This window comes from Salmo salar, chromosome 08 (genome assembly GCF_965601325.2).
Source record: "Salmo salar chromosome 08, fSalSal1, whole genome shotgun sequence".
In the NCBI taxonomy this organism is placed as follows: domain Eukaryota; kingdom Metazoa; phylum Chordata; class Actinopteri; order Salmoniformes; family Salmonidae; genus Salmo; species Salmo salar.
This window is the reverse complement of record NC_138298.1, coordinates 893,151-919,293: the sequence shown is the minus strand read 5'-3', so window position 1 is coordinate 919,293 and position 26,143 is coordinate 893,151. Positions and strand designations below refer to the sequence as shown.

Here is a 26,143-nt window from a genome sequence, read left to right as displayed (position 1 = left end):
GCAGTGTTGCTGATGAAATAGTGCAAGAGCACACCCTCGTGGACAAAATGCTTACAGCACCTGGTATTCCCAGGCGGTCTCCCATCCAAGTACTAACCAGGCCCGACCCTGCTTAGCTTCCGAGATCAGACGAGATCGGGCGTACCCAGGCTGGTATGGCCGTAAGCGAGAAACAATCTCTTGCTACAACATATATAGTCAAAGTGAGTGTGATAAACAGACATTGCATTTTCACCAATTAGATAAGCAGCTTGAACTTTGTGTCACTGAAAAAGTAGAAGAAATTATAAACACAGTTCCCATCACTTTTTCGCACAGGTAGTTGGATAAAATACAAACTTTATTTCCTTTCATCATTTGAACAGGGCAAAGGAGCACAAAGCACACACAAGCTGCATTCAGCAACAATATTCTTGTTTGTCTTATAAATACAAGGCAGATGCTAATTGAAAACACAAGGAAATTTGATCCTATTAAAAAGGCAGGAAGCTGCATTTAGTCAATTCATCATTAAATGCTTACTACAAGGCAGTGTTGCTGATGAAATAGTGCAGGGGCACACCCTCGTGGACAAAATGCTTACAGCACCTGGTATTCCCAGGCGGTCTCCCATCCAAGTACTAACCAGGCCCGACCCTACTTCGCTTCCGAAATCAGACGAGATCGGGCGTACCCAGGCTGGTATGGCCGTATGGGAGAAACAATCTCTTGCTACAACATATATAGTCAAAGTGAGTGTGATAAACAGACATTGCATTTTCACCAATTAGATAAGCAGCTTGAACTTTGTGTCACTGAAAAAGTAGAAGAAATTACAAACACTGTTCCCATCACTTTTTAGCACAGGTAGTTGGATAAAATACAAACTTTATTTCCTTTCATCATTTGAACAGGGCAAAGGAGCACAAAGCACACACAAGCTGCATTCAGCAACAATATTCTTGTTTGTCTTATAAATACAAGGCAGATGCTAATTGAAAACACAAGGAAATTTGATCCTATTAAAAAGGCAGGAAGCTGCATTTAGTCAATTCATCATTAAATGCTTACTACAAGGCAGTGTTGCTGATGAAATAGTGCAGGGGCACACCCTCGTGGACAAAATGCTTACAGCACCTGGTATTCCCAGGCGGTCTCCCATCCAAGTACTAACCAGGCCCGACCCTGCTTAGCTTCCGAGATCAGACGAGATCGGGCGTACCCAGGCTGGTATGGCCGTAAGCGAGAAACAATCTCTTGCTACAACATATATAGTCAAAGTGAGTGTGATAAACAGACATTGCATTTTCACCAATTAGATAAGCAGCTTGAACTTTGTGTCACTGAAAAAGTAGAAGAAATTACAAACACTGTTCCCATCACTTTTTAGCACAGGTAGTTGGATAAAATACAAACTTTATTTCCTTTCATCATTTGAACAGGGCAAAGGAGCACAAAGCACACACAAGCTGCATTCAGCAACAATATTCTTGTTTGTCTTATAAATACAAGGCAGATGCTAATTGAAAACACAAGGAAATTTGATCCTATTAAAAAGGCAGGAAGCTGCATTTAGTCAATTCATCATTAAATGCTTACTACAAGGCAGTGTTGCTGATGAAATAGTGCAGGGGCACACCCTCGTGGACAAAATGCTTACAGCACCTGGTATTCCCAGGCTGTCTCCCATCCAAGCACTAACCAGGCCCGACCCTGCTTAGCTTCCGAGATCAGACGAGATCGGGCGTACCCAGGCTGGTATGGCCGTAAGCGAGAAACAATCTCTTGCTACAACATATATAGTCAAAGTGAGTCTGATAAAACAGACATTTGGTCAATTCATCATTAAATGCTTAATACAAGGCAGTGTTGCTGATGAAATAGTGCAAGAGCACACCCTCGTGGACAAAATGCTTACAGCACCTGGTATTCCCAGGCGGTCTCCCATCCAAGTACTAACCAGGCCCGACCCTGCTTAGCTTCCGAGATCAGACGAGATCGGGCGTACCCAGGCTGGTATGGCCGTAAGCGAGAAACAATCTCTTGCTACAACATATATAGTCAAAGTGAGTCTGATAAAACAGACATTTAGTCAATTCATCATTAAATGCTTAATACAAGGCAGTGTTGCTGATGAAATAGTGCAAGAGCACACCCTCGTGGACAAAATGCTTACAGCACCTGGTATTCCCAGGCGGTCTCCCATCCAAGTACTAACCAGGCCCGACCCTGCTTAGCTTCCGAGATCAGACGAGATCGGGCGTACCCAGGCTGGTATGGCCGTAAGCGAGAAACAATATCTTGCTACAACATATATAGTCAAAGTGAGTCTGATAAAACAGAAATTTAGTCAATTCATCATTAAATGCTTAATACAAGGCAGTGTTGCTGATGAAATAGTGCAAGAGCACACCCTCGTGGACAAAATGCTTACAGCACCTGGTATTCCCAGGCGGTCTCCCATCCAAGTACTAACCAGGCCCGACCCTGCTTAGCTTCCGAGATCAGGCGTACCCAGGCTGGTATGGCCGTAAGCGAGAAACAATCTCTTGCTACAACATATATAGTCAAAGTGAGTGTGATAAACAGACATTGCATTTTCACCAATTAGATAAGCAGCTTGAACTTTGTGTCACTGAAAAAGTAGAAGAAATTACAAACACTGTTCCCATCACTTTTTAGCACAGGTAGTTGGATAAAATACAAACTTTATTTCCTTTCATCATTTGAACAGGGCAAAGGAGCACAAAGCACACACAAGCTGCATTCAGCAACAATATTCTTGTTTGTCTTATAAATACAAGGCAGATGCTAATTGAAAACACAAGGAAATTTGATCCTATTAAAAAGGCAGGAAGCTGCATTTAGTCAATTCATCATTAAATGCTTACTACAAGGCAGTGTTGCTGATGAAATAGTGCAGGGGCACACCCTCGTGGACAAAATGCTTACAGCACCTGGTATTCCCAGGCTGTCTCCCATCCAAGTACTAACCAGGCCCGACCCTGCTTAGCTTCCGAGATCAGACGAGATCGGGCGTACCCAGGCTGGTATGGCCGTAAGCGAGAAACAATCTCTTGCTACAACATATATAGTCAAAGTGAGTCTGATAAAACAGACATTTAGTCAATTCATCATTAAATGCTTAATACAAGGCAGTGTTGCTGATGAAATAGTGCAAGAGCACACCCTCGTGGACAAAATGCTTACAGCACATGGTATTCCCAGGCGGTCTCCCATCCAAGTACTAACCAGGCCCGACCCTGCTTAGCTTCCGAGATCAGACGAGATCGGGCGTACCCAGGCTGGTATGGCCGTAAGCGAGAAACAATATCTTGCTACAACATATATAGTCAAAGTGAGTCTGATAAAACAGAAATTTAGTCAATTCATCATTAAATGCTTAATACAAGGCAGTGTTGCTGATGAAATAGTGCAAGAGCACACCCTCGTGGACAAAATGCTTACAGCACCTGGTATTCCCAGGCGGTCTCCCATCCAAGTACTAACCAGGCCCGACCCTGCTTAGCTTCCGAGATCAGGCGTACCCAGGCTGGTATGGCCGTAAGCGAGAAACAATCTCTTGCTACAACATATATAGTCAAAGTGAGTGTGATAAACAGACATTGCATTTTCACCAATTAGATAAGCAGCTTGAACTTTGTGTCACTGAAAAAGTAGAAGAAATTACAAACACTGTTCCCATCACTTTTTAGCACAGGTAGTTGGATAAAATACAAACTTTATTTCCTTTCATCATTTGAACAGGGCAAAGGAGCACAAAGCACACACAAGCTGCATTCAGCAACAATATTCTTGTTTGTCTTATAAATACAAGGCAGATGCTAATTGAAAACACAAGGAAATTTGATCCTATTAAAAAGGCAGGAAGCTGCATTTAGTCAATTCATCATTAAATGCTTACTACAAGGCAGTGTTGCTGATGAAATAGTGCAGGGGCACACCCTCGTGGACAAAATGCTTACAGCACCTGGTATTCCCAGGCGGTCTCCCATCCAAGTACTAACCAGGCCCGACCCTGCTTAGCTTCCGAGATCAGACGAGATCGGGCGTACCCAGGCTGGTATGGCCGTAAGCGAGAAACAATCTCTTGCTACAACATATATAGTCAAAGTGAATCTGATAAAACAGACATTTAGTCAATTCATCATTAAATGCTTAATACAAGGCAGTGTTGCTGATGAAATAGTGCAAGAGCACACCCTCGTGGACAAGATGCTTACAGCACCTGGTATTCCCAGGCGGTCTCCCATCCAAGTACTAACCAGGCCCGACCCTGCTTAGCTTCCGAGATCAGACGAGATCGGGCGTACTCAGGCTGGTATGGCCGTAAGCGAGAAACAATCTCTTGCTACAACATATATAGTCAAAGTGAGTGTGATAAACAGACATTGCATTTTCACCAATTAGATAAGCAGCTTGAACTTTGTGTCACTGAAAAAGTAGAAGAAATTACAAACACTGTTCCCATCACTTTTTAGCACAGGTAGTTGGATAAAATACAAACTTTATTTCCTTTCATCATTTGAACAGGGCAAAGGAGCACAAAGCACACACAAGCTGCATTCAGCAACAATATTCTTGTTTGTCTTATAAATACAAGGCAGATGCTAATTGAAAACACAAGGAAATTTGATCCTATTAAAAAGGCAGGAAGCTGCATTTAGTCAATTCATCATTAAATGCTTACTACAAGGCAGTGTTGCTGATGAAATAGTGCAGGGGCACACCCTCGTGGACAAAATGCTTACAGCACCTGGTATTCCCAGGCTGTCTCCCATCCAAGTACTAACCAGGCCCGACCCTGCTTAGCTTCCGAGATCAGACGAGATCGGGCGTACCCAGGCTGGTATGGCCGTAAGCGAGAAACAATCTCTTGCTACAACATATATAGTCAAAGTGAGTCTGATAAAACAGACATTTGGTCAATTCATCATTAAATGCTTAATACAAGGCAGTGTTGCTGATGAAATAGTGCAAGAGCACACCCTCGTGGACAAAATGCTTACAGCACCTGGTATTCCCAGGCGGTCTCCCATCCAAGTACTAACCAGGCCCGACCCTGCTTAGCTTCCGAGATCAGACGAGATCGGGCGTACCCAGGCTGGTATGGCCGTAAGCGAGAAACAATCTCTTGCTACAACATATATAGTCAAAGTGAGTCTGATAAAACAGACATTTAGTCAATTCATCATTAAATGCTTAATACAAGGCAGTGTTGCTGATGAAATAGTGCAAGAGCACACCCTCGTGGACAAAATGCTTACAGCACCTGGTATTCCCAGGCGGTCTCCCATCCAAGTACTAACCAGGCCCGACCCTGCTTAGCTTCCGAGATCAGACGAGATCGGGCGTACCCAGGCTGGTATGGCCGTAAGCGAGAAACAATATCTTGCTACAACATATATAGTCAAAGTGAGTCTGATAAAACAGAAATTTAGTCAATTCATCATTAAATGCTTAATACAAGGCAGTGTTGCTGATGAAATAGTGCAAGAGCACACCCTCGTGGACAAAATGCTTACAGCACCTGGTATTCCCAGGCGGTCTCCCATCCAAGTACTAACCAGGCCCGACCCTGCTTAGCTTCCGAGATCAGGCGTACCCAGGCTGGTATGGCCGTAAGCGAGAAACAATCTCTTGCTACAACATATATAGTCAAAGTGAGTGTGATAAACAGACATTGCATTTTCACCAATTAGATAAGCAGCTTGAACTTTGTGTCACTGAAAAAGTAGAAGAAATTACAAACACTGTTCCCATCACTTTTTAGCACAGGTAGTTGGATAAAATACAAACTTTATTTCCTTTCATCATTTGAACAGGGCAAAGGAGCACAAAGCACACACAAGCTGCATTCAGCAACAATATTCTTGTTTGTCTTATAAATACAAGGCAGATGCTAATTGAAAACACAAGGAAATTTGATCCTATTAAAAAGGCAGGAAGCTGCATTTAGTCAATTCATCATTAAATGCTTACTACAAGGCAGTGTTGCTGATGAAATAGTGCAGGGGCACACCCTCGTGGACAAAATGCTTACAGCACCTGGTATTCCCAGGCTGTCTCCCATCCAAGTACTAACCAGGCCCGACCCTGCTTAGCTTCCGAGATCAGACGAGATCGGGCGTACCCAGGCTGGTATGGCCGTAAGCGAGAAACAATCTCTTGCTACAACATATATAGTCAAAGTGAGTCTGATAAAACAGACATTTAGTCAATTCATCATTAAATGCTTAATACAAGGCAGTGTTGCTGATGAAATAGTGCAAGAGCACACCCTCGTGGACAAAATGCTTACAGCACATGGTATTCCCAGGCGGTCTCCCATCCAAGTACTAACCAGGCCCGACCCTGCTTAGCTTCCGAGATCAGACGAGATCGGGCGTACCCAGGCTGGTATGGCCGTAAGCGAGAAACAATATCTTGCTACAACATATATAGTCAAAGTGAGTCTGATAAAACAGAAATTTAGTCAATTCATCATTAAATGCTTAATACAAGGCAGTGTTGCTGATGAAATAGTGCAAGAGCACACCCTCGTGGACAAAATGCTTACAGCACCTGGTATTCCCAGGCGGTCTCCCATCCAAGTACTAACCAGGCCCGACCCTGCTTAGCTTCCGAGATCAGGCGTACCCAGGCTGGTATGGCCGTAAGCGAGAAACAATCTCTTGCTACAACATATATAGTCAAAGTGAGTGTGATAAACAGACATTGCATTTTCACCAATTAGATAAGCAGCTTGAACTTTGTGTCACTGAAAAAGTAGAAGAAATTACAAACACTGTTCCCATCACTTTTTAGCACAGGTAGTTGGATAAAATACAAACTTTATTTCCTTTCATCATTTGAACAGGGCAAAGGAGCACAAAGCACACACAAGCTGCATTCAGCAACAATATTCTTGTTTGTCTTATAAATACAAGGCAGATGCTAATTGAAAACACAAGGAAATTTGATCCTATTAAAAAGGCAGGAAGCTGCATTTAGTCAATTCATCATTAAATGCTTACTACAAGGCAGTGTTGCTGATGAAATAGTGCAGGGGCACACCCTCGTGGACAAAATGCTTACAGCACCTGGTATTCCCAGGCGGTCTCCCATCCAAGTACTAACCAGGCCCGACCCTGCTTAGCTTCCGAGATCAGACGAGATCGGGCGTACCCAGGCTGGTATGGCCGTAAGCGAGAAACAATCTCTTGCTACAACATATATAGTCAAAGTGAATCTGATAAAACAGACATTTAGTCAATTCATCATTAAATGCTTAATACAAGGCAGTGTTGCTGATGAAATAGTGCAAGAGCACACCCTCGTGGACAAGATGCTTACAGCACCTGGTATTCCCAGGCGGTCTCCCATCCAAGTACTAACCAGGCCCGACCCTGCTTAGCTTCCGAGATCAGACGAGATCGGGCGTACTCAGGCTGGTATGGCCGTAAGCGAGAAACAATCTCTTGCTACAACATATATAGTCAAAGTGAGTGTGATAAACAGACATTGCATTTTCACCAATTAGATAAGCAGCTTGAACTTTGTGTCACTGAAAAAGTAGAAGAAATTACAAACACTGTTCCCATCACTTTTTAGCACAGGTAGTTGGATAAAATACAAACTTTATTTCCTTTCATCATTTGAACAGGGCAAAGGAGCACAAAGCACACACAAGCTGCATTCAGCAACAATATTCTTGTTTGTCTTATAAATACAAGGCAGATGCTAATTGAAAACACAAGGAAATTTGATCCTATTAAAAAGGCAGGAAGCTGCATTTAGTCAATTCATCATTAAATGCTTACTACAAGGCAGTGTTGCTGATGAAATAGTGCAGGGGCACACCCTCGTGGACAAAATGCTTACAGCACCTGGTATTCCCAGGCTGTCTCCCATCCAAGTACTAACCAGGCCCGACCCTGCTTAGCTTCCGAGATCAGACGAGATCGGGCGTACCCAGGCTGGTATGGCCGTAAGCGAGAAAAAATCTCTTGCTACAACATATATAGTCAAAGTGAGTGTGATAAACAGACATTGCATTTTCACCAATTAGATAAGCAGCTTGAACTTTGTGTCACTGAAAAAGTAGAAGAAATTACAAACACTGTTCCCATCACTTTTTAGCACAGGTAGTTGGATAAAATACAAACTTTATTTCCTTTCATCATTTGAACAGGGCAAAGGAGCACAAAGCACACACAAGCTGCATTCAGCAACAATATTCTTGTTTGTCTTATAAATACAAGGCAGATGCTAATTGAAAACACAAGGAAATTTGATCCTATTAAAAAGGCAGGAAGCTGCATTTAGTCAATTCATCATTAAATGCTTACTACAAGGCAGTGTTGCTGATGAAATAGTGCAGGGGCACACCCTCGTGGACAAAATGCTTACAGCACCTGGTATTCCCAGGCGGTCTCCCATCCAAGTACTAACCAGGCCCGACCCTGCTTAGCTTCCGAGATCAGACGAGATCGGGCGTACCCAGGCTGGTATGGCCGTAAGCGAGAAACAATCTCTTGCTACAACATATATAGTCAAAGTGAATCTGATAAAACAGACATTTAGTCAATTCATCATTAAATGCTTAATACAAGGCAGTGTTGCTGATGAAATAGTGCAAGAGCACACCCTCGTGGACAAGATGCTTACAGCACCTGGTATTCCCAGGCGGTCTCCCATCCAAGTACTAACCAGGCCCGACCCTGCTTAGCTTCCGAGATCAGACGAGATCGGGCGTACTCAGGCTGGTATGGCCGTAAGCGAGAAACAATCTCTTGCTACAACATATATAGTCAAAGTGAGTGTGATAAACAGACATTGCATTTTCACCAATTAGATAAGCAGCTTGAACTTTGTGTCACTGAAAAAGTAGAAGAAATTACAAACACTGTTCCCATCACTTTTTAGCACAGGTAGTTGGATAAAATACAAACTTTATTTCCTTTCATCATTTGAACAGGGCAAAGGAGCACAAAGCACACACAAGCTGCATTCAGCAACAATATTCTTGTTTGTCTTATAAATACAAGGCAGATGCTAATTGAAAACACAAGGAAATTTGATCCTATTAAAAAGGCAGGAAGCTGCATTTAGTCAATTCATCATTAAATGCTTACTACAAGGCAGTGTTGCTGATGAAATAGTGCAGGGGCACACCCTCGTGGACAAAATGCTTACAGCACCTGGTATTCCCAGGCTGTCTCCCATCCAAGTACTAACCAGGCCCGACCCTGCTTAGCTTCCGAGATCAGACGAGATCGGGCGTACCCAGGCTGGTATGGCCGTAAGCGAGAAACAATCTCTTGCTACAACATATATAGTCAAAGTGAGTCTGATAAAACAGACATTTGGTCAATTCATCATTAAATGCTTAATACAAGGCAGTGTTGCTGATGAAATAGTGCAAGAGCACACCCTCGTGGACAAAATGCTTACAGCACCTGGTATTCCCAGGCGGTCTCCCATCCAAGTACTAACCAGGCCCGACCCTGCTTAGCTTCCGAGATCAGACGAGATCGGGCGTACCCAGGCTGGTATGGCCGTAAGCGAGAAACAATATCTTGCTACAACATATATAGTCAAAGTGAGTCTGATAAAACAGAAATTTAGTCAATTCATCATTAAATGCTTAATACAAGGCAGTGTTGCTGATGAAATAGTGCAAGAGCACACCCTCGTGGACAAAATGCTTACAGCACCTGGTATTCCCAGGCGGTCTCCCATCCAAGTACTAACCAGGCCCGACCCTGCTTAGCTTCCGAGATCAGGCGTACCCAGGCTGGTATGGCCGTAAGCGAGAAACAATCTCTTGCTACAACATATATAGTCAAAGTGAGTGTGATAAACAGACATTGCATTTTCACCAATTAGATAAGCAGCTTGAACTTTGTGTCACTGAAAAAGTAGAAGAAATTACAAACACTGTTCCCATCACTTTTTAGCACAGGTAGTTGGATAAAATACAAACTTTATTTCCTTTCATCATTTGAACAGGGCAAAGGAGCACAAAGCACACACAAGCTGCATTCAGCAACAATATTCTTGTTTGTCTTATAAATACAAGGCAGATGCTAATTGAAAACACAAGGAAATTTGATCCTATTAAAAAGGCAGGAAGCTGCATTTAGTCAATTCATCATTAAATGCTTACTACAAGGCAGTGTTGCTGATGAAATAGTGCAGGGGCACACCCTCGTGGACAAAATGCTTACAGCACCTGGTATTCCCAGGCTGTCTCCCATCCAAGTACTAACCAGGCCCGACCCTGCTTAGCTTCCGAGATCAGACGAGATCGGGCGTACCCAGGCTGGTATGGCCGTAAGCGAGAAACAATCTCTTGCTACAACATATATAGTCAAAGTGAGTCTGATAAAACAGACATTTAGTCAATTCATCATTAAATGCTTAATACAAGGCAGTGTTGCTGATGAAATAGTGCAAGAGCACACCCTCGTGGACAAAATGCTTACAGCACATGGTATTCCCAGGCGGTCTCCCATCCAAGTACTAACCAGGCCCGACCCTGCTTAGCTTCCGAGATCAGACGAGATCGGGCGTACCCAGGCTGGTATGGCCGTAAGCGAGAAACAATCTCTTGCTACAACATATATAGTCAAAGTGAGTCTGAAAAAACAGACATTTAGTCAATTCATCATTAAATGCTTAATACAAGGCAGTGTTGCTGATGAAATAGTGCAAGAGCACACCCTCGTGGACAAAATGCTTACAGCACCTGGTATTCCCAGGCGGTCTCCCATTCAAGTACTAACCAGGCCCGACCCTGCTTAGCTTCCGAGATCAGACGAGATCGGGCGTACTCAGGCTGGTATGGCCGTAAGCGAGAAACAATCTCTTGCTACAACATATATAGTCAAAGTGAGTGTGATAAACAGACATTGCATTTTCACCAATTAGATAAGCAGCTTGAACTTTGTGTCACTGAAAAAGTAGAAGAAATTACAAACACTGTTCCCATCACTTTTTAGCACAGGTAGTTGGATAAAATACAAACTTTATTTCCTTTCATCATTTGAACAGGGAAAAGGAGCACAAAGCACACACAAGCTGCATTCAGCAACAATATTCTTGTTTGTCTTATAAATACAAGGCAGATGCTAATTGAAAACACAAGGAAATTTGATCCTATTAAAAAGGCAGGAAGCTGCATTTAGTCAATTCATCATTAAATGCTTACTACAAGGCAGTGTTGCTGATGAAATAGTGCAGGGGCACACCCTCGTGGACAAAATGCTTACAGCACCTGGTATTCCCAGGCTGTCTCCCATCCAAGTACTAACCAGGCCCGACCCTGCTTAGCTTCCGAGATCAGACGAGATCGGGCGTACCCAGGCTGGTATGGCCGTAAGCGAGAAACAATCTCTTGCTACAACATATATAGTCAAAGTGAGTCTGATAAAACAGACATTTAGTCAATTCATCATTAAATGCTTAATACAAGGCAGTGTTGCTGATGAAATAGTGCAAGAGCACACCCTCGTGGACAAAATGCTTACAGCACATGGTATTCCCAGGCGGTCTCCCATCCAAGTACTAACCAGGCCCGACCCTGCTTAGCTTCCGAGATCAGACGAGATCGGGCGTACCCAGGCTGGTATGGCCGTAAGCGAGAAACAATATCTTGCTACAACATATATAGTCAAAGTGAGTCTGATAAAACAGAAATTTAGTCAATTCATCATTAAATGCTTAATACAAGGCAGTGTTGCTGATGAAATAGTGCAAGAGCACACCCTCGTGGACAAAATGCTTACAGCACCTGGTATTCCCAGGCGGTCTCCCATCCAAGTACTAACCAGGCCCGACCCTGCTTAGCTTCCGAGATCAGGCGTACCCAGGCTGGTATGGCCGTAAGCGAGAAACAATCTCTTGCTACAACATATATAGTCAAAGTGAGTGTGATAAACAGACATTGCATTTTCACCAATTAGATAAGCAGCTTGAACTTTGTGTCACTGAAAAAGTAGAAGAAATTACAAACACTGTTCCCATCACTTTTTAGCACAGGTAGTTGGATAAAATACAAACTTTATTTCCTTTCATCATTTGAACAGGGCAAAGGAGCACAAAGCACACACAAGCTGCATTCAGCAACAATATTCTTGTTTGTCTTATAAATACAAGGCAGATGCTAATTGAAAACACAAGGAAATTTGATCCTATTAAAAAGGCAGGAAGCTGCATTTAGTCAATTCATCATTAAATGCTTACTACAAGGCAGTGTTGCTGATGAAATAGTGCAGGGGCACACCCTCGTGGACAAAATGCTTACAGCACCTGGTATTCCCAGGCTGTCTCCCATCCAAGTACTAACCAGGCCCGACCCTGCTTAGCTTCCGAGATCAGACGAGATCGGGCGTACCCAGGCTGGTATGGCCGTAAGCGAGAAACAATCTCTTGCTACAACATATATAGTCAAAGTGAGTCTGATAAAACAGACATTTAGTCAATTCATCATTAAATGCTTAATACAAGGCAGTGTTGCTGATGAAATAGTGCAAGAGCACACCCTCGTGGACAAAATGCTTACAGCACATGGTATTCCCAGGCGGTCTCCCATCCAAGTACTAACCAGGCCCGACCCTGCTTAGCTTCCGAGATCAGACGAGATCGGGCGTACCCAGGCTGGTATGGCCGTAAGCGAGAAACAATCTCTTGCTACAACATATATAGTCAAAGTGAGTCTGAAAAAACAGACATTTAGTCAATTCATCATTAAATGCTTAATACAAGGCAGTGTTGCTGATGAAATAGTGCAAGAGCACACCCTCGTGGACAAAATGCTTACAGCACCTGGTATTCCCAGGCGGTCTCCCATTCAAGTACTAACCAGGCCCGACCCTGCTTAGCTTCCGAGATCAGACGAGATCGGGCGTACTCAGGCTGGTATGGCCGTAAGCGAGAAACAATCTCTTGCTACAACATATATAGTCAAAGTGAGTGTGATAAACAGACATTGCATTTTCACCAATTAGATAAGCAGCTTGAACTTTGTGTCACTGAAAAAGTAGAAGAAATTACAAACACTGTTCCCATCACTTTTTAGCACAGGTAGTTGGATAAAATACAAACTTTATTTCCTTTCATCATTTGAACAGGGAAAAGGAGCACAAAGCACACACAAGCTGCATTCAGCAACAATATTCTTGTTTGTCTTATAAATACAAGGCAGATGCTAATTGAAAACACAAGGAAATTTGATCCTATTAAAAAGGCAGGAAGCTGCATTTAGTCAATTCATCATTAAATGCTTACTACAAGGCAGTGTTGCTGATGAAATAGTGCAGGGGCACACCCTCGTGGACAAAATGCTTACAGCACCTGGTATTCCCAGGCTGTCTCCCATCCAAGTACTAACCAGGCCCGACCCTGCTTAGCTTCCGAGATCAGACGAGATCGGGCGTACCCAGGCTGGTATGGCCGTAAGCGAGAAAAAATCTCTTGCTACAACATATATAGTCAAAGTGAGTGTGATAAACAGACATTGCATTTTCACCAATTAGATAAGCAGCTTGAACTTTGTGTCACTGAAAAAGTAGAAGAAATTACAAACACTGTTCCCATCACTTTTTAGCACAGGTAGTTGGATAAAATACAAACTTTATTTCCTTTCATCATTTGAACAGGGCAAAGGAGCACAAAGCACACACAAGCTGCATTCAGCAACAATATTCTTGTTTGTCTTATAAATACAAGGCAGATGCTAATTGAAAACACAAGGAAATTTGATCCTATTAAAAAGGCAGGAAGCTGCATTTAGTCAATTCATCATTAAATGCTTACTACAAGGCAGTGTTGCTGATGAAATAGTGCAGGGGCACACCCTCGTGGACAAAATGCTTACAGCACCTGGTATTCCCAGGCTGTCTCCCATCCAAGTACTAACCAGGCCCGACCCTGCTTAGCTTCCGAGATCAGACGAGATCGGGCGTACCCAGGCTGGTATGGCCGTAAGCGAGAAAAAATCTCTTGCTACAACATATATAGTCAAAGTGAGTGTGATAAACAGACATTGCATTTTCACCAATTAGATAAGCAGCTTGAACTTTGTGTCACTGAAAAAGTAGAAGAAATTACAAACACTGTTCCCATCACTTTTTAGCACAGGTAGTTGGATAAAATACAAACTTTATTTCCTTTCATCATTTGAACAGGGCAAAGGAGCACAAAGCACACACAAGCTGCATTCAGCAACAATATTCTTGTTTGTCTTATAAATACAAGGCAGATGCTAATTGAAAACACAAGGAAATTTGATCCTATTAAAAAGGCAGGAAGCTGCATTTAGTCAATTCATCATTAAATGCTTACTACAAGGCAGTGTTGCTGATGAAATAGTGCAGGGGCACACCCTCGTGGACAAAATGCTTACAGCACCTGGTATTCCCAGGCGGTCTCCCATCCAAGTACTAACCAGGCCCGACCCTGCTTAGCTTCCGAGATCAGACGAGATCGGGCGTACCCAGGCTGGTATGGCCGTAAGCGAGAAACAATCTCTTGCTACAACATATATAGTCAAAGTGAATCTGATAAAACAGACATTTAGTCAATTCATCATTAAATGCTTAATACAAGGCAGTGTTGCTGATGAAATAGTGCAAGAGCACACCCTCGTGGACAAGATGCTTACAGCACCTGGTATTCCCAGGCGGTCTCCCATCCAAGTACTAACCAGGCCCGACCCTGCTTAGCTTCCGAGATCAGACGAGATCGGGCGTACTCAGGCTGGTATGGCCGTAAGCGAGAAACAATCTCTTGCTACAACATATATAGTCAAAGTGAGTGTGATAAACAGACATTGCATTTTCACCAATTAGATAAGCAGCTTGAACTTTGTGTCACTGAAAAAGTAGAAGAAATTACAAACACTGTTCCCATCACTTTTTAGCACAGGTAGTTGGATAAAATACAAACTTTATTTCCTTTCATCATTTGAACAGGGCAAAGGAGCACAAAGCACACACAAGCTGCATTCAGCAACAATATTCTTGTTTGTCTTATAAATACAAGGCAGATGCTAATTGAAAACACAAGGAAATTTGATCCTATTAAAAAGGCAGGAAGCTGCATTTAGTCAATTCATCATTAAATGCTTACTACAAGGCAGTGTTGCTGATGAAATAGTGCAGGGGCACACCCTCGTGGACAAAATGCTTACAGCACCTGGTATTCCCAGGCTGTCTCCCATCCAAGTACTAACCAGGCCCGACCCTGCTTAGCTTCCGAGATCAGACGAGATCGGGCGTACCCAGGCTGGTATGGCCGTAAGCGAGAAACAATCTCTTGCTACAACATATATAGTCAAAGTGAGTCTGATAAAACAGACATTTGGTCAATTCATCATTAAATGCTTAATACAAGGCAGTGTTGCTGATGAAATAGTGCAAGAGCACACCCTCGTGGACAAAATGCTTACAGCACCTGGTATTCCCAGGCGGTCTCCCATCCAAGTACTAACCAGGCCCGACCCTGCTTAGCTTCCGAGATCAGACGAGATCAGGCGTACCCAGGCTGGTATGGCCGTAAGCGAGAAACAATCTCTTGCTACAACATATATAGTCAAAGTGAGTCTGATAAAACAGACATTTAGTCAATTCATCATTAAATGCTTAATACAAGGCAGTGTTGCTGATGAAATAGTGCAAGAGCACACCCTCGTGGACAAAATGCTTACAGCACCTGGTATTCCCAGGCGGTCTCCCATCCAAGTACTAACCAGGCCCGACCCTGCTTAGCTTCCGAGATCAGACGAGATCGGGCGTACTCAGGCTGGTATGGCCGTAAGCGAGAAACAATCTCTTGCTACAACATATATAGTCAAAGTGAGTCTGATAAAACAGACATTTAGTCAATTCATCATTAAATGCTTAATACAAGGCAGTGTTGCTGATGAAATAGTGCAAGAGCACACCCTCGTGGACAAAATGCATACAGCACCTGGTATTCCCAGGCGGTCTCCCATCCAAGTACTAACCAGGCCCGACCCTGCTTAGCTTCCGAGATCAGACGAGATCGGGCGTACCCAGGCTGGTATGGCCGTAAGCGAGAAACAATCTCTTGCTACAACATATATAGTCAAAGTGAGTGTGATAAACAGACATTGCATTTTCACCAATTAGATAAGCAGCTTGAACTTTGTGTCACTGAAAAAGTAGAAGAAATTACAAACACTGTTCCCATCACTTTTTAGCACAGGTAGTTGGATAAAATACAAACTTTATTTCCTTTCATCATTTGAACAGGGCAAAGGAGCACAAAGCACACACAAGCTGCATTCAGCAACAATATTCTTGTTTGTCTTATAAATACAAGGCAGATGCTAATTGAAAACACAAGGAAATTTGATCCTATTAAAAAGGCAGGAAGCTGCATTTAGTCAATTCATCATTAAATGCTTACTACAAGGCAGTGTTGCTGATGAAATAGTGCAGGGGCACACCCTCGTGGACAAAATGCTTACAGCACCTGGTATTCCCAGGCTGTCTCCCATCCAAGTACTAACCAGGCCCGACCCTGCTTAGCTTCCGAGATCAGACGAGATCGGGCGTACCCAGGCTGGTATGGCCGTAAGCGAGAAACAATCTCTTGCTACAACATATATAGTCAAAGTGAGTCTGATAAAACAGACATTTAGTCAATTCATCATTAAATGCTTAATACAAGGCAGTGTTGCTGATGAAATAGTGCAAGAGCACACCCTCGTGGACAAAATGCTTACAGCACCTGGTATTCCCAGGCGGTCTCCCATCCAAGTACTAACCAGGCCCGACCCTGCTTAGCTTCCGAGATCAGACGAGATCGGGCGTACTTTTTTTTTTTTATCTTTTATTATGAAAAAACACATAATATTTACAATATTCAAACAATAATAATAAAAAAGGATGAACAATTCATCCTTTTACAAAATCAAAAAAGAAAAGAAAATAAAACCAATTAATAATTAAAAGCAAGTTTTCCATTTTGATCAATTTCGATAAAAGTGCTCCCCCACACAAACAGTTTTTCAAAATTACATCCTCCATATTTATATATTAGTTCAATATCTTTCTCTAAAATACTTTTAAATAAAACCTCCACACTCACAATTTTCCCTTCATAATGTCCTAAATTCCTTCTTTGTCTTACAGCGTATCTAGCATGGCTAAGAACAAAATTCATCAAATTAATATTAAAAACTTTGCTTTTTCCATTTATACCAAATAGAAACAACCTCCTCCACTCAATCCCATTTACAATATCTTCTCCCCAATGTTGTTCTAAAAGCCCCTTTATAAACTCATGAAACCCTTGTAATCTACTACATTCAATAAAAAAGTGCATAAAATTTTCCACCTCCGTACCACAAATATCACATTCTCTTTTAATGTCTCTATTTATTTGATGTAAAACCACGTTCGTAAAAATCCTATTATGTTTCAATTTAAAATCATTATCTTCACATTCTATAGAATTATATTTGACATTGACATTCTTCCATATTGATTTTACATCTATATTTACAAATACCCTAGACCACACTTTTTCTGAAGCAGGAGCTTTTATCTCTCTTAAAATACATTTTTCATAAATCTTTTTAACTTTCAAACCTGATAAAACATGTTTCTCCCCATTACTTTCATAATATAAAACCGGTAAACCCTTAGCTCTCTCAACCACCTCTGTATTTATTAAAAGCACCCATTCTTCAGGAATACACCCTAAAATTCTCTTATACATATTATCTACTGTAGTTTTGCTTATTTCATCTTCCACTTCACAAACATTATCATAAATCGCTTGTACAGTAAGGAACCCTGGAATGACCTCGTATAAAATATCCCCAATCTGTCTCATCCCAGCCCTCATAAAATATTTACAAAACAACATCTTATTATTATATTGTATCTTGGGATTTAAGAAAATTGGCTGATTTAAAATATTGTCTAAAATGGTACACTCATAATAAATATTTGGTAAAAACTCCCCCCAAGCTTCAAACACTTCTCTATAAAACAATGGTATATTACTTAACATTTCTTTTTTCATGCACATCAATAAACCATTGTCCCCCATCCTCCCAACCTCCTGCAAATACTCCTTAAAAAATCTTTTCCATCCATAATCTAGTTCACCATATAAATATTTCCGTACCATTTTAACTCTAATTGCTTTTTTCCTTACATTTAAATCCACCAACTTCAAACCCCCCTCCTCATAACCTGCAATCAATGTTTTAAAAGAAATTTTCGCTCCTTTCCCATCCCATAAAAAATCAACTAAAATCATATTCATTTCAGATAAAACCCATTCTGGTACATCTAAAACGTTCATGACATGAATAAAAATTGACATCAGCAAGGAATTTACAACAATTACTTTCCCTTTTAATTTCAAAGCCCTCCCCCTCCACATATTTACTACCTTCCTAACTTTGTTTATAACCCCACTCCATGTCAGATCCCTAGCTTCTTGTTCCTTCACCCCTAAAAACACACCTAACACCTTAAAATAATCATTTACCACCTTAAAAGGAAAAGTCCCCTCATTATTCTTCCCAACATACATTATTACTGACTTCTCCATATTCACTTTAGCTCCTGAGGCTTTCTCATATACTTTAAAACACTCCATCACCCTTTTAACACTTCCCTCATCTCTGACTGTAATTGTGGTATCGTCTGCATATTGATGAATTAAACTAAAACCTCCTTGCGGAGTCTCTACACAATTTATAAAATGATCTTTTTTAAGGTATGCCGCTAAGGGTTCTACCGATAAAACAAACAATAAAGCTGATAAAGGGCACCCCTGTCTCACTGATCTCTCAAGAATAAAAGAATCTGTTAAAATCCCATTACATTTAACCCTACTTTTAGCCTTTCTATATAATAATTTTATCCATCTTATAATTCCATTTCCAAACCCATACTTTTCCAGTACCCTAAACATAAAATCATGTTCCACCCTGTCAAAAGCTTTATTAAAATCTATACTTAAAACAATTCCCCCTATCTTATCGCTATTCATTTTATTTATCACATCTCTAAGTGTAGTTATGGTATCTGCTATATCTCTTCCAGGCACAGTATAATTTTGTGTAGGTGCTATAATATCATTTAAAACCATCTTCATCCTATTTGCCAGTATCTTAGCTAAAATCTTATAATCTGAGTTTAATAAACTAATTGGCCTATAATTTTCTAATTTCAATTTACTCCCCTTATTTTTATATAAAATCGATATCAGCCCTGTCACCATGGAATCTGAAACAGTATTATTGTCTTCCATATATTGATATACTTCTAATAAAATAGGTGCTAAAATACTTTCATACATTTTATAAAACTCTGCAATTAGTCCATCTACTCCAGGACTTTTATTTATTTGTAAACCCTTAATTGCATCTTTCACTTCATCCATTGTTATCTTCCTATCACACATTTGCTTATCCTCAACACCAATTTGCACATCAACACTACTTAAAATCTCTTTTACACACCCCTCATCCACCTCCCCTTTCTTAAATAAATCCTTATAAAAATTCTGTACCGTTTCTAATATCTCCACATAATCATTTACTACTTCACCCTTTACATTTTCAATCTCACTAATATATGATTTCATCTGTTTAGTTTTCTCTAAACCAAGAAAAAACGACGTACATTTCTCCCCTTCTAAAACATATTTTGCCCTACTTCTTATAATTGCACCCTTACACTTATCTATTTCACATTTGCTCAATTTTTCTTTTAAATCTAAAAACTTTTCAATAGTATAATCAGGATCACTATCACATTTCTTCATTTCTTCATTCAATTTTGTTCTTAAATAATTTTCTGCTCTTGTCATCCTACTCCTCTGCTTCCTTGCATATCTAATACTAAAAACTTTTATTTTTTCTTTAACATTTTCCCACCACTTGCACTTATCATTCCCTTTTTGCTTATCCTCCATTTCATGTTCTATCAAAGATTTAAGTTGTTTCCCGTATTCCTCATCACCTAGATACCCTGCATTCATACACCATATTCCCCCCCCTTTCCTTTCCTTATCTAACCCCACCGAAAATGTTAACCCAGCATGATCACTAAAAGTTGTAAAAATATATTTAATATCATTCATAAAATTCCTTAACCCTTCATTTACTAAAACCAAATCTATCCGTGTCTGTTTCAATTCCCCTAAAACCACCTGCCTTCTAGAAAATTCTCTCTTATTCGGATTCTCCTCCCTCCATATATCAATTAAATTGTTTTCAACCATCATCTTCCTTAAAACCCCCCTAGATACGTCACTTCTAAAAATAGCTCCCCTTGTCATATCTAGTCTATCCATTTTTACATTAAAATCCCCAACTAAAATACAGTTTCCCTTGCACCATTTCGCTAATTCTAAAAATAAATTCCTTCTCTCTATTTCATTATTCGGCGCATAAATATTTATAATCCTAAAAACCCTACTCATATATTCAAAATCTAAAATTAAAATCCTCCCATTATTATCATTATATATCTTCTTCACATTTTCTACTACATCCTTCCTTATTAAAATTGCAACCCCACATGAATTCCCCCTACCATTGTTTACATAAATAAAATCCCTCCATATTTTCTGAATTTCTAAAACACACATATTATCCCAGTGCGTCTCTTGAATACATAAAATATCAGAATTCTTTATGTGTACTATTCTATTAAATTTTCCTATTGTTCTCAACCCATTCGCATTTATCGACATTATTGTTACCATACTAATAAATAATAAAATTATAAAATATAATTTCATTATCCTCTACCTTTTATCCAGTTTCTTTCCTCTTCCACCCTTTCTCTCCCCCCCCTCCGCTGCTTTCCTCTTCCTGTATCCTCCTCTCATTCTTTCAAATTTTTCCCCATCATCCGAGTCCGATATCTCCTCCAAGTCCATTTCATCCAGCCAACTTTTCTTCTTTACACCCTCATCCGTTGTGCTCCCCGTGTTCATCGCCGATTCTGGAATGCTCGTTGTGCTCCCCGTGTTCATCGCCGATTCTGGAATGTTCGTTGTGCTCCCCGTGTTCTCCGCCGTTTCTGGAATGTTCATCTCCGTCTCACGTGTAGTAGTCGTTGTGCTCCCCGTGTTCATACCCGTCTCTGTTATTGTCATTAAACTTAAGACCCTCTCCATTTCTTCACCCCCCGAGGTACTTGTTTGTGCTGTGCTTTCCCCCAAAACCCGTGAGTCCCCCGTGCTTCCCCCCAATCCACTTCCCCTCTCCTCCTGAAAACTCCATCTTCTTATTTCCGAATCCATACTGCTCCCAATTTCGTTAATCTTCTGGTCTTCTTTCTTCTCCCTTCTTCCTTCCTCCGTCTCTCCACCTTCCACCACGTCCTCTCCTCCATCTTCTTCTCCTTCTTGCGATGATACAACTGCTTCCTCGAATAGTACTTGACTCCCCTCTTCAGTCATAACTTCTCCACAGTTGCACTCCGCCAATCTCTTTCTGCATCTTCCACAAACATTCCTTTCCTTCTCTCCGACACACTCTCTCGCATAATGGCCTTGATTGCCGCACTTGAAACACTTGAATTCAGGGCAATCTTTAACTATGTGCCCAGGTTGTATGCACAATCGACAAACTCTGACCTGCTTGTCATGGATCACCCTGAAGTATTCAGCTCCTTCCAGCGTCTCAATTTTTGTGGAATATGGCAATGATTTTACTTTTTCCGTAAATTTAACTTTACAAAACCGTGTTCCGTCAACCACCTCCGTTCCAGGCCAAACTCTCCTCCTTATCTCCGAGACGGCCGTTACTCCCCAGCTACTCAGCTTGTCCAGTATAACTTTGTCTTCGATGTATACCGGGAGATTCATAAAAGACACCACCAATTCATTTACATTCACATCTCTCGCCATAATCCTGGTGTCCTTTATCCTTAAACCGTCCATTAGCCGTTCTTTACCTTTTCCGTTTTTCATCGTAATTTCATACTTCTTCTCGCCTTTCATTCGGCATCCCACCACCTCTCCACACATCTCCTTAATTGCTCGCAGTAATTCCATCGTCGTCATCTTTTCTTCTCCCACCAACTCAATTGCCACCGTGTATTCTTTGCCATATTTCATTCCTTCTTTATTTTCGTTTTCCTTCCGTTGCGCATTTTCGTTGTCTTTGTCCGTTCCGTTTGTCGTTGCCATGTTGTCCGTCATTGTAAATCAAAAATGAAAGCGAAAAAACCTCCCCCAGGCAGCAAAACTGCAGGGGGGGAAAACTAAACAAAACTAAAAACTATCCAAATAAAAAAACAATAAATTATATTGCAAAAACCAAAAAAAGAAACGAAAATAGCTCTCGAGCAAACACTCTCAAGCAAACACTCACAGCTCAATTACTCGCACCTGTCGTCACTTCTCCAATCAAGGATTAGCGCCCCCAGGCTGGTATGGCCGTAAGCGAGAAACAATCTCTTGCTACAACATATATAGTCAAAGTGAGTGTCATAAACAGACATTGCATTTTCACCAATTAGATAAGCAGCTTGAACTTTGTGTCACTGAAAAAGTAGAAGAAATTACAAACACTGTTCCCATCACTTTTTAGCACAGGTAGTTGGATAAAATACAAACTTTATTTCCTTTCATCATTTGAACAGGGCAAAGGAGCACAAAGCACACACAAGCTGCATTCAGCAACAATATTCTTGTTTGTCTTATAAATACAAGGCAGATGCTAATTGAAAACACAAGGAAATTTGATCCTATTAAAAAGGCAGGAAGCTGCATTTAGTCAATTCATGATTAAATGCTTACTACAAGGCAGTGTTGCTGATGAAATAGTGCAGGGGCACACCCTCGTGGACAAAATGCTTACAGCACCTGGTATTCCCAGGCGGTCTCCCATCCAAGTACTAACCAGGCCCGACCCTGCTTAGCTTCCGAGATCAGACGAGATCGGGCGTACCCAGGCTGGTATGGCCGTAAGCGAGAAACAATCTCTTGCTACAACATATATAGTCAAAGTGAATCTGATAAAACAGACATTTAGTCAATTCATCATTAAATGCTTAATACAAGGCAGTGTTGCTGATGAAATAGTGCAAGAGCACACCCTCGTGGACAAAATGCTTACAGCACCTGGTATTCCCAGGCGGTCTCCCATCCAAGTACTAACCAGGCCCGACCCTGCTTAGCTTCCGAGATCAGACGAGATCGGGCGTACCCAGGCTGGTATGGCCGTAAGCGAGAAACAATCTCTTGCTACAACATATATAGTCAAAGTGAGTCTGATAAAACAGACATTTAGTCAATTCATCATTAAATGCTTAATACAAGGCAGTGTTGCTGATGAAATAGTGCAAGAGCACACCCTCGTGGACAAAATGCTTACAGCACCTGGTATTCCCAGGCGGTCTCCCATCCAAGTACTAACCAGGCCCGACCCTGCTTAGCTTCCGAGATCAGACGAGATCGGGCGTACCCAGGCTGGTATGGCCGTAAGCGAGAAACAATCTCTTGCTACAACATATATAGTCAAAGTGAGTGTGATAAACAGACATTGCATTTTCACCAATTAGATAAGCAGCTTGAACTTTGTGTCACTGAAAAAGTAGAAGAAATTACAAACACTGTTCCCATCACCTTTTAGCACAGGTAGTTGGATAAAATACAAACTTTATTTCCTTTCATCATTTGAACAGGGCAAAGGAGCACAAAGCACACACAAGCTGCATTCAGCAACAATATTCTTGTTTGCCTTATAAATACAAGGCAGATGCTAATTGAAAACACAAGGAAATTTGATCCTATTAAAAAGGCAGGAAGCTGCATTTAGTCAATTCATCATTAAATGCTTACTACAAGGCAGTGTTGCTGATGAAATAGTGCAGGGGCACACCCTCGTGGACAAAATGCTTACAGCACCTGGTATTCCCAGGCGGTCTCCCATCCAAGTACTAACCAGGCCCGACCCTGCTTAGCTTCCGAGATCAGACGAGATCGGGCGTACCCAGGCTGGTATGGCCGTAAGCGAGAAACAATCTCTTGCTACAACATATATAGTCAAAGTGAATCTGATAAAACAGACATTTAGTCAATTCATCATTAAATGCTTAATACAAGGCAGTGTTGCTGATGAAATAGTGCAAGAGCACACCCTCGTGGACAAAATGCTTACAGCACCTGGTATTCCCAGGCGGTCTCCCATCCAAGTACTAACCAGGCCCGACCCTGCTTAGCTTCCGAGATCAGACGAGATCGGGCGTACCCAGGCTGGTATGGCCGTAAGCGAGAAACAATCTCTTGCTACAACATATATAGTCAAAGTGAGTCTGATAAAACAGAAATTTAGTCAATTCATCATTAAATGCTTAATACAAGGCAGTGTTGCTGATGAAATAGTGCAAGAGCACACCCTCGTGGACAAAATGCTTACAGCACCTGGTATTCCCAGGCGGTCTCCCATCCAAGTACTAACCAGGCCCGACCCTGCTTAGCTTCCGAGATCAGACGAGATCGGGCGTACCCAGGCTGGTATGGCCGTAAGCGAGAAACAATCTCTTGCTACAACATATATAGTCAAAGTGAGTGTCATAAACAGACATTGCATTTTCACCAATTAGATAAGCAGCTTGAACTTTGTGTCACTGAAAAAGTAGAAGAAATTACAAACACTGTTCCCATCACTTTTTAGCACAGGTAGTTGGATAAAATACAAACTTTATTTCCTTTCATCATTTGAACAGGGCAAAGGAGCACAAAGCACACACAAGCTGCATTCAGCAACAATATTCTTGTTTGTCTTATAAATACAAGGCAGATGCTAATTGAAAACACAAGGAAATTTGATCCTATTAAAAAGGCAGGAAGCTGCATTTAGTCAATTCATCATTAAATGCTCACTACAAGGCAGTGTTGCTGATGAAATAGTGCAAGAGCACACCCTCGTGGACAAAATGCTTACAGCACCTGGTATTCCCAGGCGGTCTCCCATCCAAGTACTAACCAGGCCCGACCCTGCTTAGCTTCCGAGATCAGACGAGATCGGGCGTACCCAGGCTGGTATGGCCGTAAGCGAGAAACAATCTCTTGCTACAACATATATAGTCAAAGTGAGTCTGATAAAACAGACATTTAGTCAATTCATCATTAAATGCTTAATACAAGGCAGTGTTGCTGATGAAATAGTGCAAGAGCACACCCTCGTGGACAAAATGCTTACAGCACCTGGTATTCCCAGGCGGTCTCCCATCCAAGTACTAACCAGGCCCGACCCTGCTTAGCTTCCGAGATCAGACGAGATCGGGCGTACCCAGGCTGGTATGGCCGTAAGCGAGAAACAATCTCTTGCTACAACATATATAGTCAAAGTGAGTGTCATAAACAGACATTGCATTTTCACCAATTAGATAAGCAGCTTGAACTTTGTGTCACTGAAAAAGTAGAAGAAATTACAAACACTGTTCCCATCACTTTTTAGCACAGGTAGTTGGATAAAATACAAACTTTATTTCCTTTCATCATTTGAACAGGGCAAAGGAGCACAAAGCACACACAAGCTGCATTCAGCAACAATATTCTTGTTTGTCTTATAAATACAAGGCAGATGCTAATTGAAAACACAAGGAAATTTGATCCTATTAAAAAGGCAGGAAGCTGCATTTAGTCAATTCATCATTAAATGCTCACTACAAGGCAGTGTTGCTGATGAAATAGTGCAAGAGCACACCCTCGTGGACAAAATGCTTACAGCACCTGGTATTCCCAGGCGGTCTCCCATCCAAGTACTAACCAGGCCCGACCCTGCTTAGCTTCCGAGATCAGACGAGATCGGGCGTACCCAGGCTGGTATGGCCGTAAGCGAGAAACAATCTCTTGCTACAACATATATAGTCAAAGTGAGTCTGATAAAACAGACATTTAGTCAATTCATCATTAAATGCTTAATACAAGGCAGTGTTGCTGATGAAATAGTGCAAGAGCACACCCTCGTGGACAAAATGCTTACAGCACCTGGTATTCCCAGGCGGTCTCCCATCCAAGTACTAACCAGGCCCGACCCTGCTTAGCTTCCGAGATCAGACGAGATCGGGCGTACCCAGGCTGGTATGGCCGTAAGCGAGAAACAATCTCTTGCTACAACATATATAGTCAAAGTGAGTCTGAT

At 41.5% G+C, this 26,143-nt stretch overlaps 48 non-coding genes and 7 pseudogenes across 48 annotated transcripts; all 55 read right to left on the bottom strand.

Annotated features, from left to right (window-relative positions):
- Nucleotides 1-48: 48 nt before the first annotated feature.
- On the bottom strand, nucleotides 49-167 carry LOC145853753 (5S ribosomal RNA). The gene has a single exon (XR_014374638.1). It is a non-coding gene; the product is annotated as a 5S ribosomal RNA (ribosomal RNA).
- Nucleotides 168-576: 409 nt separating this feature from the next.
- Nucleotides 577-695, bottom strand: LOC145853051 (uncharacterized; annotated as a pseudogene).
- A 409-nt stretch (nucleotides 696-1,104) lies between these two features.
- Nucleotides 1,105-1,223, bottom strand: LOC145853750 (5S ribosomal RNA). Its single transcript, XR_014374637.1, has one exon. It is a non-coding gene; the product is annotated as a 5S ribosomal RNA (ribosomal RNA).
- A 409-nt stretch (nucleotides 1,224-1,632) lies between these two features.
- Nucleotides 1,633-1,751, bottom strand: LOC145852244 (5S ribosomal RNA). The gene has a single exon (XR_014374098.1). It is a non-coding gene; the product is annotated as a 5S ribosomal RNA (ribosomal RNA).
- A 139-nt stretch (nucleotides 1,752-1,890) lies between these two features.
- On the bottom strand, nucleotides 1,891-2,009 carry LOC145853740 (5S ribosomal RNA). The gene has a single exon (XR_014374636.1). It is a non-coding gene; the product is annotated as a 5S ribosomal RNA (ribosomal RNA).
- A 139-nt stretch (nucleotides 2,010-2,148) lies between these two features.
- Nucleotides 2,149-2,267, bottom strand: LOC145853735 (5S ribosomal RNA). The gene has a single exon (XR_014374631.1). It is a non-coding gene; the product is annotated as a 5S ribosomal RNA (ribosomal RNA).
- A 139-nt stretch (nucleotides 2,268-2,406) lies between these two features.
- LOC145853261 (uncharacterized) lies at nucleotides 2,407-2,515 on the bottom strand (annotated as a pseudogene).
- A 409-nt stretch (nucleotides 2,516-2,924) lies between these two features.
- LOC145887231 (5S ribosomal RNA) lies at nucleotides 2,925-3,043 on the bottom strand. The gene has a single exon (XR_014398820.1). It is a non-coding gene; the product is annotated as a 5S ribosomal RNA (ribosomal RNA).
- Nucleotides 3,044-3,182: 139 nt separating this feature from the next.
- Nucleotides 3,183-3,301, bottom strand: LOC145885706 (5S ribosomal RNA). Its single transcript, XR_014397289.1, has one exon. It is a non-coding gene; the product is annotated as a 5S ribosomal RNA (ribosomal RNA).
- Nucleotides 3,302-3,440: 139 nt separating this feature from the next.
- On the bottom strand, nucleotides 3,441-3,549 carry LOC145853260 (uncharacterized; annotated as a pseudogene).
- A 409-nt stretch (nucleotides 3,550-3,958) lies between these two features.
- On the bottom strand, nucleotides 3,959-4,077 carry LOC145853734 (5S ribosomal RNA). Its single transcript, XR_014374630.1, has one exon. It is a non-coding gene; the product is annotated as a 5S ribosomal RNA (ribosomal RNA).
- A 139-nt stretch (nucleotides 4,078-4,216) lies between these two features.
- On the bottom strand, nucleotides 4,217-4,335 carry LOC145883171 (5S ribosomal RNA). The gene has a single exon (XR_014394744.1). It is a non-coding gene; the product is annotated as a 5S ribosomal RNA (ribosomal RNA).
- A 409-nt stretch (nucleotides 4,336-4,744) lies between these two features.
- LOC145887229 (5S ribosomal RNA) lies at nucleotides 4,745-4,863 on the bottom strand. Its single transcript, XR_014398818.1, has one exon. It is a non-coding gene; the product is annotated as a 5S ribosomal RNA (ribosomal RNA).
- A 139-nt stretch (nucleotides 4,864-5,002) lies between these two features.
- On the bottom strand, nucleotides 5,003-5,121 carry LOC145853730 (5S ribosomal RNA). Its single transcript, XR_014374629.1, has one exon. It is a non-coding gene; the product is annotated as a 5S ribosomal RNA (ribosomal RNA).
- A 139-nt stretch (nucleotides 5,122-5,260) lies between these two features.
- On the bottom strand, nucleotides 5,261-5,379 carry LOC145853720 (5S ribosomal RNA). The gene has a single exon (XR_014374619.1). It is a non-coding gene; the product is annotated as a 5S ribosomal RNA (ribosomal RNA).
- A 139-nt stretch (nucleotides 5,380-5,518) lies between these two features.
- LOC145853259 (uncharacterized) lies at nucleotides 5,519-5,627 on the bottom strand (annotated as a pseudogene).
- Nucleotides 5,628-6,036: 409 nt separating this feature from the next.
- LOC145887228 (5S ribosomal RNA) lies at nucleotides 6,037-6,155 on the bottom strand. Its single transcript, XR_014398817.1, has one exon. It is a non-coding gene; the product is annotated as a 5S ribosomal RNA (ribosomal RNA).
- Nucleotides 6,156-6,294: 139 nt separating this feature from the next.
- Nucleotides 6,295-6,413, bottom strand: LOC145885705 (5S ribosomal RNA). The gene has a single exon (XR_014397288.1). It is a non-coding gene; the product is annotated as a 5S ribosomal RNA (ribosomal RNA).
- Nucleotides 6,414-6,552: 139 nt separating this feature from the next.
- LOC145853258 (uncharacterized) lies at nucleotides 6,553-6,661 on the bottom strand (annotated as a pseudogene).
- A 409-nt stretch (nucleotides 6,662-7,070) lies between these two features.
- On the bottom strand, nucleotides 7,071-7,189 carry LOC145853716 (5S ribosomal RNA). The gene has a single exon (XR_014374615.1). It is a non-coding gene; the product is annotated as a 5S ribosomal RNA (ribosomal RNA).
- A 139-nt stretch (nucleotides 7,190-7,328) lies between these two features.
- On the bottom strand, nucleotides 7,329-7,447 carry LOC145883159 (5S ribosomal RNA). Its single transcript, XR_014394732.1, has one exon. It is a non-coding gene; the product is annotated as a 5S ribosomal RNA (ribosomal RNA).
- A 409-nt stretch (nucleotides 7,448-7,856) lies between these two features.
- On the bottom strand, nucleotides 7,857-7,975 carry LOC145887227 (5S ribosomal RNA). The gene has a single exon (XR_014398816.1). It is a non-coding gene; the product is annotated as a 5S ribosomal RNA (ribosomal RNA).
- A 409-nt stretch (nucleotides 7,976-8,384) lies between these two features.
- On the bottom strand, nucleotides 8,385-8,503 carry LOC145853714 (5S ribosomal RNA). Its single transcript, XR_014374613.1, has one exon. It is a non-coding gene; the product is annotated as a 5S ribosomal RNA (ribosomal RNA).
- A 139-nt stretch (nucleotides 8,504-8,642) lies between these two features.
- On the bottom strand, nucleotides 8,643-8,761 carry LOC145883149 (5S ribosomal RNA). Its single transcript, XR_014394722.1, has one exon. It is a non-coding gene; the product is annotated as a 5S ribosomal RNA (ribosomal RNA).
- Nucleotides 8,762-9,170: 409 nt separating this feature from the next.
- Nucleotides 9,171-9,289, bottom strand: LOC145887226 (5S ribosomal RNA). Its single transcript, XR_014398815.1, has one exon. It is a non-coding gene; the product is annotated as a 5S ribosomal RNA (ribosomal RNA).
- Nucleotides 9,290-9,428: 139 nt separating this feature from the next.
- LOC145853709 (5S ribosomal RNA) lies at nucleotides 9,429-9,547 on the bottom strand. The gene has a single exon (XR_014374608.1). It is a non-coding gene; the product is annotated as a 5S ribosomal RNA (ribosomal RNA).
- Nucleotides 9,548-9,686: 139 nt separating this feature from the next.
- Nucleotides 9,687-9,795, bottom strand: LOC145853257 (uncharacterized; annotated as a pseudogene).
- Nucleotides 9,796-10,204: 409 nt separating this feature from the next.
- LOC145887225 (5S ribosomal RNA) lies at nucleotides 10,205-10,323 on the bottom strand. The gene has a single exon (XR_014398814.1). It is a non-coding gene; the product is annotated as a 5S ribosomal RNA (ribosomal RNA).
- Nucleotides 10,324-10,462: 139 nt separating this feature from the next.
- LOC145885704 (5S ribosomal RNA) lies at nucleotides 10,463-10,581 on the bottom strand. The gene has a single exon (XR_014397287.1). It is a non-coding gene; the product is annotated as a 5S ribosomal RNA (ribosomal RNA).
- A 139-nt stretch (nucleotides 10,582-10,720) lies between these two features.
- Nucleotides 10,721-10,839, bottom strand: LOC145882031 (5S ribosomal RNA). The gene has a single exon (XR_014393598.1). It is a non-coding gene; the product is annotated as a 5S ribosomal RNA (ribosomal RNA).
- A 409-nt stretch (nucleotides 10,840-11,248) lies between these two features.
- Nucleotides 11,249-11,367, bottom strand: LOC145887223 (5S ribosomal RNA). The gene has a single exon (XR_014398812.1). It is a non-coding gene; the product is annotated as a 5S ribosomal RNA (ribosomal RNA).
- A 139-nt stretch (nucleotides 11,368-11,506) lies between these two features.
- LOC145885703 (5S ribosomal RNA) lies at nucleotides 11,507-11,625 on the bottom strand. The gene has a single exon (XR_014397286.1). It is a non-coding gene; the product is annotated as a 5S ribosomal RNA (ribosomal RNA).
- A 139-nt stretch (nucleotides 11,626-11,764) lies between these two features.
- LOC145853256 (uncharacterized) lies at nucleotides 11,765-11,873 on the bottom strand (annotated as a pseudogene).
- A 409-nt stretch (nucleotides 11,874-12,282) lies between these two features.
- LOC145887222 (5S ribosomal RNA) lies at nucleotides 12,283-12,401 on the bottom strand. The gene has a single exon (XR_014398811.1). It is a non-coding gene; the product is annotated as a 5S ribosomal RNA (ribosomal RNA).
- Nucleotides 12,402-12,540: 139 nt separating this feature from the next.
- Nucleotides 12,541-12,659, bottom strand: LOC145885702 (5S ribosomal RNA). The gene has a single exon (XR_014397285.1). It is a non-coding gene; the product is annotated as a 5S ribosomal RNA (ribosomal RNA).
- Nucleotides 12,660-12,798: 139 nt separating this feature from the next.
- LOC145882030 (5S ribosomal RNA) lies at nucleotides 12,799-12,917 on the bottom strand. Its single transcript, XR_014393597.1, has one exon. It is a non-coding gene; the product is annotated as a 5S ribosomal RNA (ribosomal RNA).
- A 409-nt stretch (nucleotides 12,918-13,326) lies between these two features.
- On the bottom strand, nucleotides 13,327-13,445 carry LOC145887221 (5S ribosomal RNA). Its single transcript, XR_014398810.1, has one exon. It is a non-coding gene; the product is annotated as a 5S ribosomal RNA (ribosomal RNA).
- Nucleotides 13,446-13,854: 409 nt separating this feature from the next.
- LOC145887220 (5S ribosomal RNA) lies at nucleotides 13,855-13,973 on the bottom strand. Its single transcript, XR_014398809.1, has one exon. It is a non-coding gene; the product is annotated as a 5S ribosomal RNA (ribosomal RNA).
- Nucleotides 13,974-14,382: 409 nt separating this feature from the next.
- Nucleotides 14,383-14,501, bottom strand: LOC145853704 (5S ribosomal RNA). Its single transcript, XR_014374603.1, has one exon. It is a non-coding gene; the product is annotated as a 5S ribosomal RNA (ribosomal RNA).
- A 139-nt stretch (nucleotides 14,502-14,640) lies between these two features.
- Nucleotides 14,641-14,759, bottom strand: LOC145883138 (5S ribosomal RNA). Its single transcript, XR_014394711.1, has one exon. It is a non-coding gene; the product is annotated as a 5S ribosomal RNA (ribosomal RNA).
- Nucleotides 14,760-15,168: 409 nt separating this feature from the next.
- LOC145887219 (5S ribosomal RNA) lies at nucleotides 15,169-15,287 on the bottom strand. Its single transcript, XR_014398808.1, has one exon. It is a non-coding gene; the product is annotated as a 5S ribosomal RNA (ribosomal RNA).
- A 139-nt stretch (nucleotides 15,288-15,426) lies between these two features.
- On the bottom strand, nucleotides 15,427-15,545 carry LOC145882849 (5S ribosomal RNA). The gene has a single exon (XR_014394419.1). It is a non-coding gene; the product is annotated as a 5S ribosomal RNA (ribosomal RNA).
- Nucleotides 15,546-15,684: 139 nt separating this feature from the next.
- Nucleotides 15,685-15,803, bottom strand: LOC145883127 (5S ribosomal RNA). Its single transcript, XR_014394700.1, has one exon. It is a non-coding gene; the product is annotated as a 5S ribosomal RNA (ribosomal RNA).
- Nucleotides 15,804-15,942: 139 nt separating this feature from the next.
- On the bottom strand, nucleotides 15,943-16,061 carry LOC145883916 (5S ribosomal RNA). The gene has a single exon (XR_014395492.1). It is a non-coding gene; the product is annotated as a 5S ribosomal RNA (ribosomal RNA).
- A 409-nt stretch (nucleotides 16,062-16,470) lies between these two features.
- Nucleotides 16,471-16,589, bottom strand: LOC145887218 (5S ribosomal RNA). Its single transcript, XR_014398807.1, has one exon. It is a non-coding gene; the product is annotated as a 5S ribosomal RNA (ribosomal RNA).
- A 6,256-nt stretch (nucleotides 16,590-22,845) lies between these two features.
- On the bottom strand, nucleotides 22,846-22,964 carry LOC145853697 (5S ribosomal RNA). Its single transcript, XR_014374596.1, has one exon. It is a non-coding gene; the product is annotated as a 5S ribosomal RNA (ribosomal RNA).
- Nucleotides 22,965-23,103: 139 nt separating this feature from the next.
- Nucleotides 23,104-23,222, bottom strand: LOC145853691 (5S ribosomal RNA). The gene has a single exon (XR_014374590.1). It is a non-coding gene; the product is annotated as a 5S ribosomal RNA (ribosomal RNA).
- Nucleotides 23,223-23,361: 139 nt separating this feature from the next.
- On the bottom strand, nucleotides 23,362-23,480 carry LOC145853684 (5S ribosomal RNA). The gene has a single exon (XR_014374583.1). It is a non-coding gene; the product is annotated as a 5S ribosomal RNA (ribosomal RNA).
- Nucleotides 23,481-23,889: 409 nt separating this feature from the next.
- On the bottom strand, nucleotides 23,890-24,008 carry LOC145853676 (5S ribosomal RNA). The gene has a single exon (XR_014374575.1). It is a non-coding gene; the product is annotated as a 5S ribosomal RNA (ribosomal RNA).
- A 139-nt stretch (nucleotides 24,009-24,147) lies between these two features.
- On the bottom strand, nucleotides 24,148-24,266 carry LOC145853670 (5S ribosomal RNA). The gene has a single exon (XR_014374569.1). It is a non-coding gene; the product is annotated as a 5S ribosomal RNA (ribosomal RNA).
- A 139-nt stretch (nucleotides 24,267-24,405) lies between these two features.
- Nucleotides 24,406-24,524, bottom strand: LOC145853668 (5S ribosomal RNA). The gene has a single exon (XR_014374567.1). It is a non-coding gene; the product is annotated as a 5S ribosomal RNA (ribosomal RNA).
- A 409-nt stretch (nucleotides 24,525-24,933) lies between these two features.
- Nucleotides 24,934-25,052, bottom strand: LOC145853667 (5S ribosomal RNA). The gene has a single exon (XR_014374566.1). It is a non-coding gene; the product is annotated as a 5S ribosomal RNA (ribosomal RNA).
- A 139-nt stretch (nucleotides 25,053-25,191) lies between these two features.
- LOC145853666 (5S ribosomal RNA) lies at nucleotides 25,192-25,310 on the bottom strand. The gene has a single exon (XR_014374565.1). It is a non-coding gene; the product is annotated as a 5S ribosomal RNA (ribosomal RNA).
- Nucleotides 25,311-25,719: 409 nt separating this feature from the next.
- LOC145853665 (5S ribosomal RNA) lies at nucleotides 25,720-25,838 on the bottom strand. The gene has a single exon (XR_014374564.1). It is a non-coding gene; the product is annotated as a 5S ribosomal RNA (ribosomal RNA).
- Nucleotides 25,839-25,977: 139 nt separating this feature from the next.
- Nucleotides 25,978-26,096, bottom strand: LOC145853664 (5S ribosomal RNA). The gene has a single exon (XR_014374563.1). It is a non-coding gene; the product is annotated as a 5S ribosomal RNA (ribosomal RNA).
- Between the last annotated feature and the right edge of the window lie 47 nt (nucleotides 26,097-26,143).